At 39.9% G+C, this 12,500-nt stretch overlaps 1 protein-coding gene across 6 annotated transcripts in view; it reads right to left on the bottom strand.

Annotated features, from left to right (window-relative positions):
* Positions 1-12,500, bottom strand: part of LOC143019570 (band 3 anion transport protein-like) — a 277,937-nt gene that overhangs the window by 173,311 nt on the left and 92,126 nt on the right. The gene's annotated exons all lie outside the window — the stretch shown is intronic.

The following is a 12,500-nucleotide window of genomic DNA, read 5'->3' on the forward strand; positions in this document are numbered from 1 at the left end:
TACGAATTGACATATGCCAGAGTTTGATACGGTACTTCAAAACAAAGACCCAGTGAATATACTTCCAATCCTGTACATTATGATTTGGTAAATACGAATTGACATATGCCAGAGTTTGATACAGTACTTCAAAACAAAGACCCAGTGAATATACTTCCAATCCTGTACATTATGATTTGGTAAATACGAATTGACATATGCCACCCAGAATTAATATGAATGATGCATCATTTTCCTGTACAGATGGCTAGATCCACTGGACAGGTGTTTGGCCATCCACATTCACCAAGGTGTTGTGTGAAAGCCAAACATCAATCATTCTAAGGTTTACTTATGGAGCCCGTTAAACTTGTGGACACTAACTTATGCTGACAGTAAAGCTGAGTCATACCTCTTAAGAGCTACATTATATCACTAACAATAACTCCAACAATTAAAAACCGAGAGAGAAAAACATTGAGAAAGAACTGTCAAATATAGATAGAGACAGGAGCTAGAGCTAGAGCTAGAGCTAGAGCTAGAGAGAGAGAGAGAGAGAGAGAGAGAGAGAGAGAGAGAGAGAGAGAGAGAGAGGGAGAGAGAGAGAATATCATAGATAAATCTTAAAATGTCTGGAAATAGTTTTTTTTCTTTTTACTAATCGTAATTTTTCATTTTTAGGTCTTCATTTCTTAAGTGTGATAATTGGATTATAAGAATAAGGAATCCATGACCGTAGTTCCATTCATGTATACTAGTTAAGTAAATCAAGTAAACACACACACGCACACACACTGTGCGTGGTGTTGTGAATAGCGTCACGAACTACCTATGTTCAGGTACTGAGTTCGCATCTCATTAACGGGATGAAAGCCCGCTGCTAGGGACCAGATCCACTCATCACCCAGGGCGTGAAAACTTCCATTATGTAGCAAAAGCCGTTACTGTCCCCTTAGAGCAAGGTTAAGAGGTGTGTGGTGCAAGGTCACAGCATGATACGAGCTCTTAAAGTCTCCTCCGTGAGAGACATACCTGTGGATCACGCGCCTTCCACGTGATCCAAAGCTAAAAACACACACACACACACATACTTCTGTTGAACCACTTTTATTTATCTATTTATTTATTTATTTATTTATTTATTTATTTACTTATATATTTTTGTCATTTTCGGTAGGCAATTTGGATCACGCGCCTTCCACGTGATCCAAGACCAAAGCAGACACACACTTCTGTTGAACCACTTTTATTTATTTATTTGTTTATTTATTTATTTACTTATTTATATATTTTGTCATTTTCGGTACGCAATTTTCTACTCCTGTGTTGTAATTTACGTGGTTCCAACTCACGTGTTGTTGCAGCTTGTGTGAGTGTGTGTGATTCACCATGGTCTTGGATCACGTGTTGGACTCGTGATCGACCGCTATTACCCTCCCAGAGCTCAGAGCTTATACATGACCGATCCACGAGTAATGCTGTGACCTCTCTCTCTCTCACACGCACACACACACACAAGCCCAACTCCCTGCCCACAAGAGTTGGAGTAACAGCTCGCAGCGCAGCGATACTAAAATCAGTTCAGCCCTGGGCGGGATTCGAACCAGGAACGCTGGAGTAACGGTTGTGAACGCTACCACTGCGCCGTCGAGCCGTGTGTGTGTGTAGATTGTGATTCACCACTGTTTTGGATCACGTGTTGGACTCGTGATTGACAGCTATTACCCTCCAGGAAGAGAGTTCAGAGCTCATATGCGACCGGTCTTTGGGCAATGCTGTGGTCTTACACGCGCACACACACCCAACTCCCCGCCCACGACTTGGAGTAACGACTCGCATCGCAGCGATACTGAAATTATTTCAACCTTGAGCGGGATTCGATCCTGGACCTCCGTAGTAGCGGCAGGGAACTCTAATCACTGCGCCACGAGTCGCGCGCGCGCGCGTGTGTATTTACCTACAGTAGTTGTATTATACAGGAAGGGAGCTATGCTCGTGTTGACCCGTCTTTGTATCTTTCAGCATCAAGTTTTTTTCTTAAAATCTTGAATAGTATTTGCACACACTGTTTCTTTATCTAAATTATTCCACACTCTGTGTGGGAAGCTATTCTTTATTCGATCTCTTTTATAGTTATCCTTTTTGAGTTTCTTTTCATGACCTCTTGTTTTTCCACTGTCATTTTTTAGTAAATCGTTCCTATCAAGAATTTCCATTCCTTTCATGATTCTAAATAGAGTCAGTAGATCACCTCTTTCTCTTCTCTCCTCCAGTGTTGGTAGTTCGAATTTCGATAATTTTTGTTTGTATGTTAATTTGGAAAGAACTGGTGCCAAATTAGTCGTTGATCTCTGTATTCTTTCTAGTTTCCTTATATTCTTTTTAGCACTGGGTGACCATAGTGTCGCTGCGTATTCCAGTTTTGGTCTAATCAATGTAACTAATATATTTTCAATAATTTTTTCATCCAAGTACTCAAATACCACTTTCATTAACCTTAATAGGTTGAAGGTTTCTCCGACTATTTTGTTTATATGTTTATCCGGTGTCATGTCTTTGCTGATTATTACTCCAAGGTCCCTTTCCGAGTGCACTTTCTTGATTTCTTCTTCACCAATTTTATAATTTTTTGAAATTCTGTTTTTACTTTTTCCAAACTCCATTATGCTACACTTCTTCATATTGAAGTTCACTTACTACTTGTGAGTCCATTTCCAGATTCTGCCCAGGTCTGATTGTAATGAATCACAGTCCTCTTCTGTTCTTACTTTCTTCAATATTTTAGCGTCATCTGCGAAGAAATTCATATAAGATTCAACTCCTTCATCCATGTCATTTATGTATATGGCAAACATGATTGGAACCAGCACCGACCCTTGTGGAACACCACTTATCATTTCTTCCCATTTCGAGTATTTGTCTCTAATTACTACCCTCGTTTTTCTCCCAGTCAGGAAGTCTTCCATCCATTCTAATAGTTTACCTGTGATGCCACCTATTGATTCTAATTTTCTTATTAATTCCTTGCGTGTGTGTATGATTTAACATTGTCCTGGATCACGTGTTGGACTCGTGATCGACAGCTATTACCCTCGCAGATGATGATGGTGTGTGTGTGTGTGTGTGTGTGTGTGTGTGTGTGATTCAACATTGCCCTGGATCACATGTTGGACTCGTGATCGACAGCTATTACCCTCGCAGATGATGGTGTGTGTGTGTGTGTGTGTGTGTGTGTGTGTGTGTGTGTGTGTGTGTGTGTGTGTGTGTGTGTGTGTGTGATTCAACATTGTACTGGATCACGTGTTGGACTCGTGATCGACAGCTATTACCCTCGCAGATGATGATGATGGTGTGTGTGTGTGTGTTTTTTTCCCTTGGTCTTTTGGATCACGTGTTGGACTCGTGATCGACAGCTATTACCCTCCTGGCAGACGCCATGAGAGGTGTGTGTGTGTGTGTGTGTGTGTGTGTGTGTGTGTGTGTGTGTGTGTGTGTGTTTCACCATGGTCTTGGATCACGTGTTGGACTCGTGATCGATAGTTATTAACCTCTCGGATGAGAGCTCAGAGCTCGTATGACCGATCTATGGGTAATACTGTGACCGTACACGTACACACACACCCAACTCCCCACCCACGAGAGTTGGAGTAACAACCCGCAGCGCAGCGATTCTGAAATTATTTCAGCCCTGGGCTGGATTTGAACCCGGACCGCCGTAGTGGCAGGCGAGAACTCTAATCACAGCGCCACGAGGTGTGTGTGTGTGTGTGTGTGTGTTTACCTAGTTGTATTATACGGGAAGGGAGGTTCGTGGTGACCCGTCTTTGTATCTTTCAGCATCAGGTTTATTTTTAAAATCGTGAATAGTATTTGCACACACTGTTTTTTCATCTAAGTTATTCCATATATCCACCATTCTGTGTGTGTGTGTGTCATTATAATTATCATCATCATCATAATTTTGCCTTGGGACGCCCCGTTCAGATATACCTCGATCTGACACAAAGGTGTCGTGTTCTCTTTCACAGCCTACGGAGGGTGTCGGTGCAGCATGTGATCGATCACTCGAAACGAGAAACAAGACAAACCGTGTTCGTGACGTCAAACCCTTTCCGTTGAACATCCAATCACAAGAAAAAAACAAAAACTCACGAAAGGGGCAACATTATTCCCCGAATTTTGTATGTCCAATGCTTTTGTCTTTGCCCCACTTTGGGGGAGAAAAAGTGAGATAAGTTCAGACGTCGGTGTTTGGGGCAACTCACTACACCTGTTGTCTCCCGGTGGACTCGCTGCCCAACTCGCCCGTCATCGCTCCCGCCAAGAAGACTGCAGTACTGCACTGCAGTACTCTGCAGCAAAACCTCTCGCTCTCGGCCTCAGCAAATTTTCCAAGAGTACTCACATGCCTGTTGTACAATATCTATTGGCAGTAAATAACAATTTCATTTTTGCATGCGTAGTATCACTGTGAATTGCTTGTGACATTAATGTTTCTGCTTAATAAACTCGTTTTAATTTGAACCATTTCATAATATCCACTGCATTACTACTGTATATTGAATCAGCCATAATATATAAACATTCTATGCTCGGTGTTAGATCAATTAGGGTATGGGTAGACGGTGTCGTAACTCTTTGGGGGAGAGTGACAATACATGTAATTTTTAAGCACATTATGGCGACTTGACACTTCCATGATTTTTTTTTTTTTTTAACGATTATCACTGGTGTCCAGCCTAGCTGCTAGAGCATAAGAAGGTAGACTAGATAAGCTGAAACTGTCACCATTAGAAGAAATAAGAAGGGGAGATATGATAGGAGTAATCAGGACTGTGAAGATAAACAAGACTTCCTAGTGTAAGAGATAAAAAAAAAAGGTGTTTTGAAGATGTTAAGAAATGCAGGTCTCCATATAGATGCACCGATTCATGGAACATGGAAAACGAAATAGAACACACACACACACACATATATATATACATATATATATATATATATATATATATGTACGTACTTTTTACATCAACTTAAACCTTGCGTCCTATATATGACGATGCGAAACCGTTTATGAAGGAAAGACCCGAAGTTAAACACCAAAAAATCGCAATACCAGAATATTTTGTCCGGGAATAACACTTTCGTGTTGTGCTAATAAAACAAACTTATGTATTATTTTTACCCTTGTCCATCTTACGAGTAATTATAGTACCGTCTCATCGAACATTGTGTTCATTTCCTTCGTCCATAAACACGTTCGCTTCGTAACACAAGACTATTTGGTGGAGAGCATGAAGGTGGAGGTCTTTCTAAAAGATATCTGAAGCTCCGACAATTAGAACATTTTATATATATATATATATATATATATATATATATATATATATATATATATATATATATATATATATATATATATGTATCATGCTGAAACATGGAAATGAAAAAAAGATAGACACCCGGGGATTATCTTATTAATTCTGGTGCCTCATTTCGATCAGATGCTAATGATTTCGATGAATCCCATCCCGAAGAAGTTCTAACTCGGCTTTCGCCAACCAGGGTTGCCACCGGGGAACCCTCAAGAAACCTTAAGAGCTTAACAGAAGTTCCTAGAGATAATGATAAGGAGTTTGACAGTGTTGGGCGTCTCCAGTTATCAGAAAAAAAATATGTACTTTTTTGCTCTAGAAATGTTAGTCAACTTGAGAAGGCAAATTGTTTTTACCTAAACCGGTTATCAGAACCAATTTATTTTTGTTTTATGAAGAGAAATATGTAAGTTAAGATTGTTAAATGTTTTCTAGCGTAGAGGTTCCTTGGGACAAGTTCCACGAAGGTTAGGAAACGCTGGTCTAAACGGCTTACTTACACGAAGCATCATGTTCACATCCCACGTAGCACATGTACGTACATTATGTATACATGTATCCATGTACATCATATATGTATATGCGTAAATGCACAGTACATGTTCATGTATATCTATATGTATATATATGCGTTTGTATGTGTATGTGTACATTACTATATATGCATACATTGTGTGTACAACTCAACGACCGTAAATGAACTCACGTGTGTTAGTGTGTTATGAATACAAGAAAACATCTTGGCTGGGAGATAAGATAAAGCAGGCCACATGTCACAGTTTAATCAGGTGCTGCGGTCCTAATTAGGTAATAATAAGTGACACTAAACGAACCCCCACTCACTTATCTTAGAGAAAGATAAGTTGGTTGCAAGGAAAGGCGTACGAGCTGTGTTTATGGTGTGGTCAGAGGAATCGAAGCTCGTTTGAATCTTCTTCTGCATTATGTTCCCGATCTTTATGGAGGTCTCGTCTTCGTCTTTCTCCTCCACAGTTCACAGTCGTATCTCTAGGAGGACCAAGGACACCTGTCCTTCAGTTCTTAAAACCCGAGGGAGTTTTTCTGGGATGTGGTTCCCTCCTAATTGCAACTATTAGTATCTGGTTTGCATGGGAGTAGCCATCTCTCAACCTTTCAACATAGTTCCAAGGACCCGTTTGTCCGTTTCCAAGGACCCCCCCTCCCCCTTTTTTTTTTTAAGGAGAGTGGATCTGGGAAGTGTTCAAGTACATGTCCACGCACACACACAAACACACGCACACACAATGGCTAGCTCTGCAGATTTATATAATAAAAAACACGAACTAAATTAGGACAAGTGAAGACATCCATAAGAACTTGATTTACTAGATGATCCCAAAACGGCCTCGTTCACCTCAAGCAAGACAAACTGGTGTTGCTAATATCGTTGTTGTTGCTGATGTTGTTGTTGTTGTTGTTGTTATTAAATACAGTTTACCAGCGCTTCTAACCTAGTCAGGAATGGTGACCCATTTGAAGACCTGGACAACTGCACGCGCTCAACAAAGGGTAGATTCAACTAGGGAACAAGAATCTAGGAAATGTGGTAGAGAAAAACTAGGAAGTCTGGTAAATGACTGGTGGGTTTCACCCCCCATGGGGGGGGGGTGATGGTTCACGCCTACACTACAAAGAGATCTAGGACAAACTTAGATAATAAAAAATGGAGGGAACTTAAGTAGGCAACACCGGGAGAGTTATACATACATAAATACATATAGTCATACATACACATACACACACACACACATTGCTTGATCATAGCACTGAAAAAAATATTATCACAAAAATTCTTTTTCAAAATGTATCACTCGAAAAAAAACGTACTGCCCTCCCAAAACAAATAAGAAGTTGTCCAATCAAAAAAGGGACATGATGAAGATATTTCAAATTGTGGCATTCATTAAACCCTCTTATCTGACAAGATGAGCACTATCGGCCAACGAGATGAAGTCAGATTTTAACGTTCACATGAACGAACATAAAAGAAAATTAATCAATTTGGCAACAAACTATCCTGATCGATACATAAGGATCTAAGACATATACACACACACACACACACACACACACACACACACACACATATATACACACACACACACACACACACACACACACACACACACACATACACACACACATACACACACACACATACACACACACACACACACACATACACACACACACACACACACACACACACACACACACACACACACATACACACACACACACATACACACACACACACATACACACACACACACACACACACACATACACACACACATATATATACACACACACACACACACACACACACACACACACACACACACATACACACACACATACACACACACACACATACACACACACACACACACACATACACACACACACACACACACACATACACACACACACACACACACACACACACACACACACACACATACACACACACACACACACACACACACACACACACACACACACACACACACACACACACACACACACACACACACACACACACACACACAGCCCAGGGATAAAAAATTCAGCACTGCTGCACTGCTAACCGGCACTCCAACTCTGGTGGGCAAGAAGTTGGGAATGTGTATGTATAAGGTCACAACATTACACAAAGGTCGGGTCACATATGAGCTCTAAGCTCTCATTGGGGAGGGTAACAGCTGTGGATCACGAGTCCAACACGTGATCCAAGACCGTGGTGAATCTCACACACACACTATGGAACCCTGATTGTCGCCAGGCGATTTTATTCACGTGTGTGTGTGTGTATTCACTTGGTCTTGGTCTTTGGATCACGTGTTGGACTCGTGATCGACAGCTATTTCCCTCCTGGAAGAGAGCTCAGAGCTCGTAGGTCCGATCTGTGTGTGTGTGTGTGTGTGTGTGTGTGTGTGTGTGTGTGTGTGTGTGTGTGTGTGTGTGTGTGTGTGTGTGTGTGTGTGTGTATGGAGTTCCTTATCTGAATAAAACTGCTTGGTGTTCGTCAGAATCAACACAAGCGATCCTTGTGATCCACGACAATGACGTGTTTACTTCTCAAACGACAACAAAACAAAATGTGACGATCACTAAGAAAGGGTACAGCAACCCCACACAGGTCGGCGACGGGGAGATGAGGGTGAGGGTGAGGGGAAGGGGGGAAGGGGGGAAGGGGGGAAGGGGTGAGGGGAAGGAGGGAAATGTTCTCATGTCGTGCGCATTGAAATATATCTCCCCCCCCCCTTTTTAGGCCAAAGAGCCTCCGAATGCATCTCAGTCTGATAAAGTATATTAAGATAACTAATCATTAAAAACAAGAGGCGAACGCGTCGCACGTCCAACCCCTTTTCACTGACGACGCCGCCGACGACGCCGCCTCCTGGTGCTCAACGTCCTGCCAGTATCCAAAGGTCGCCGCCAAGCGAGGCATTGCGTATTCGCTTCCACAGATGGCGCGACTGAAGGTCACGTGATGGGGAATAAAATCGCCTGACGGGAGCTACAGTTGAGAGTTCGCTGGAGTGAAAACGACTTCGGTTGCATTTTTTTTTTTTACAAATTTCCAAATATCACATCATATTTCCGTCATATAGAGTTGAATGATGAGCTAAGATTGTTAACCTATACGAGTGTTAGACATATTGATTAAAATATTCTAGTTATTCAAATGGAGGTTGGAGGTAAGATGTCGGAGGAAAAATAGCCCAATGTGATAACATCGTTTACGTAATTAACAATCAGAGCAACGTCACAACATTGTACATAAATAAACAAGAACTTAAACAAATTAACTAATTTAAGTACAAACAATATAACTTGATGTTCTTCATTCGTGGATAAGGATACCACAAAACTGTACCCTCGTTCATAATACAGGGTGTCCTTAACTCAAAGTATTTTTTTGGAATACCTTGTATATTAATTTATGTGTACATACGTTTACATATATATATATATATATATATATATAATATATATATATATATATATATATATATATATATATACACACACACATGTGCGTACATACAGGGTGCCCCTAATGTGCACCCTATATTTGAGAGTATTTTTTGTGAGTACTTTCTTTTTTTTTACCACCCTGTCAATTAAAGTTACGAATCGAATCATGTTTATGAGACCTTCCGATCGACAAATTATCAAATAAATCTCGGAATTGTTGGAAAATTCATTCCTTCACATCTTCTACTGGGATCAACTGTCTTGATTGACCTTCAGGGTTTGGTTTCGGGCAGATCATTTGTCTATTTACAGGGCAGTGGACAGGATGCAGGGATGACCCGTCATCCAGGAGGTGCCAAGATAAGGAGGGAGGAGGGTGGAGGGGAGTGGAAGAGATAGGAAATGGAATGGGTGGGAGTGGTTTCTATGACTTTTTCTTTTTGGCTACCCCCCGTGTTAGGGGGGAAAAGCCTTTGGTATATGTATGTATATGTATGTACAGGTCATTTCCTACCTGGATGGTACCGGGGGGGGGGTACATCAAAGTAAACAAAAAAAACACTAATGTCTAGGTAATACACACTGTATGATTTACAAATTATAATAATAACAATGATTGATTGATCATTGATATGGGCCAATGTCACAAACTCCCCCTGTCGGGAGGCTAGGACGATGCCCCTTACAGAGGACTTTGTAGCGTGGGATTTAATTAACGATCATGCCCTTGGTTCAACTTCGCCGGTAGCAGGGTTCGATCCTCCATCCCCTCGACCTTCACCGCAAGTAACGACACCCTAACATCTCTAATAAATCATTTTAATCATGATAATAATGATATTCATAGTAAGTCACTGATGGTATTTAGGTAGGAGTGCGGGACTCGAACCTACGACAGAGAAGACTTCCGATTGAGCTTCCGATTGAGCCACCACCACAAAAAAAAAAATAATAATAATAAACAAATATAAATAAATACGTAAATAACAAAATAAACTAGTAAATATATATGAAATTTAATATTAATATAGAAATTATGCCAGAACTACTTTCATTGGTCTACAAAAAAAAAAAAAAAAAAAAAGAGAAAGTGTCCGTTGACATTTAAACAGATATTCCACTTCCTTTTTCTAGTCTTCACTTTATATTTTTCGTTGGCATTCTCTCGTCTAAAAGTAATGGATGGGATGCAATCCTGGGTAGAAAAGAAAATCAATGTCTTGCAGTCAATCAATCAGTTGCCCCAGGTGTCTCTGTTGTAGTAGGCTCCTGTCGTGTCATGCCTTCAACATAATTTACAATAAATCATCTCCATCTCGGTACAAATGCTCTAGGAGTTCATTCCATGATTTTTTTTATCATCATCATTATCAACTATTATCATTATCATCATTATTAACTTATCATTATTAATTATTGTTATTACTATTATTATAAATTCGACTAACATTATATATTTATTTTATTTTTCATTTCATTTATTTTTAATTTATTTCATCTATTTATTTCATTTTTAATTTATTTATTCATTTATTTTTATTTATTTATTTATTTGCCATGCTAAGTTGTTTACGACTAATATTATTATATTTTATTTTTATTTCATTATTCATTTTTTTTATTAATCTGTTTTATCTATTTCATTTTAATTTATTTATTAATTCATTTATCTTTATTTATTTATTTTTTTGCCATGCTAAGTTGTTTACGATCTGGGAGACGTGGCCTACAATATCCCGACACTCTCTCATTTTTTAAATCGTAATCACATCATTAGATACGAGCCCGCCTCCCCCACTTAAGGCCAGATATCGGTTTTCTTTTTTTCTTTCTTTCTGTATTTTTCTTTTTTTTTGGGGGGGGAGGGGGGGCGAAGGGACATATTCACCTTGAAAAAGAAAGCAAGGAATAGGAGAACACCACTACACTTTGTTTTCATGGACTTAGGAGAGGCATAAAGTGGACAGAGGAGGAAGATGGAGAGAATTTTGGTGATGCAAGGAATGGAAGAGACGTTACGAGATCTGTCCATGTCTTCAAGAACGATAAATCACATCCAAGATTATAAAAAAAAAAAAAAAAAAAAAAAAAAAAAAAAAAAAAAAAAAAAAAAAACGGGTGATGGTGGTGCAGAGATTGGGGTTGTGTCATGTCTCTTGTTTTACATTTCTTTTTTCATTCCGTACTGATGTTAAAAAAATACAGAGATAAGAAAACTGAACATAAGAACATAAGAATGAAGGAGACTGCAAGACACCATAAGGCCTACACTTGGCAGTTCCATGTCTACCTATCATCCCCATCCATATAGCTATTTAACCTCTTAAAACAACCGATAGTTTCAGCGCTCACTACATGGTTACTAAATCGATTTTATGCGTTAATTACTCTACTGGGGAGGAGGCGAGGACACAATTGCATTTTTTCCAGGTATGGTATAGGGAAAAGGTAAATGGGGTGATTTTTTTTTTTTTTTTTGAGAAAAGAGTAAGAGGAAGAAACGATGCGTAAAAATCTCAAAATATAAAGTAAAGATAGAAAAGTTAAAAAAAAAAAAAAAAAAAACATTTTGTGCAAGAATGGCTACCCACTCCTAGGGAAACACACACATACGAACAAAAATAAGCACAAAGGACAGCTCCAGAAAGATTCCATTTTATGGACAGATACAGGAGGAAGAGAGTTCCAAAGCCTCCCATAGGTAGACCAGGAAGACATGGCATACTGGTCGATTCTTACAAAATATAGCTGCACAGAAAATGGACGAGACTTTTAGAAATAAAAATAAAAACTCTCAATGCGTTCGAAGGAGGGGTCTGCACGTACTTACTTATGAAGAACAGTAGTACCCTTGGGAACAGTGAGAGCAAAAGCGATAAAGATGAACTACTGCTGCGACCAGGACGAAACTGCAGTCGTCGTCTGTCAATACGAAAAGAGGCGCTGATAAGGCGGAAGGCTTTGGATTCCACTTTCCTCAGGCGAATTGGAGTGGTCTAAAACACGAGACGCGTACTTATGAGCGACCAAGTTCCCTGCTCAAGGGCAACAGTGATTACAAAATGTATGCAGTGTAAGACTCCACACCCGAAGCGATTACCTCAGTGATACATTCTGCAACCACTGAGGCGGTCACGTGAACGG

The sequence above is a fragment of the Oratosquilla oratoria genome, chromosome 37, assembly GCF_046742065.1.
Source record: "Oratosquilla oratoria isolate Oo_2021 chromosome 37, ASM4674206v1, whole genome shotgun sequence".
Classification (NCBI taxonomy): domain Eukaryota; kingdom Metazoa; phylum Arthropoda; class Malacostraca; order Stomatopoda; family Squillidae; genus Oratosquilla; species Oratosquilla oratoria.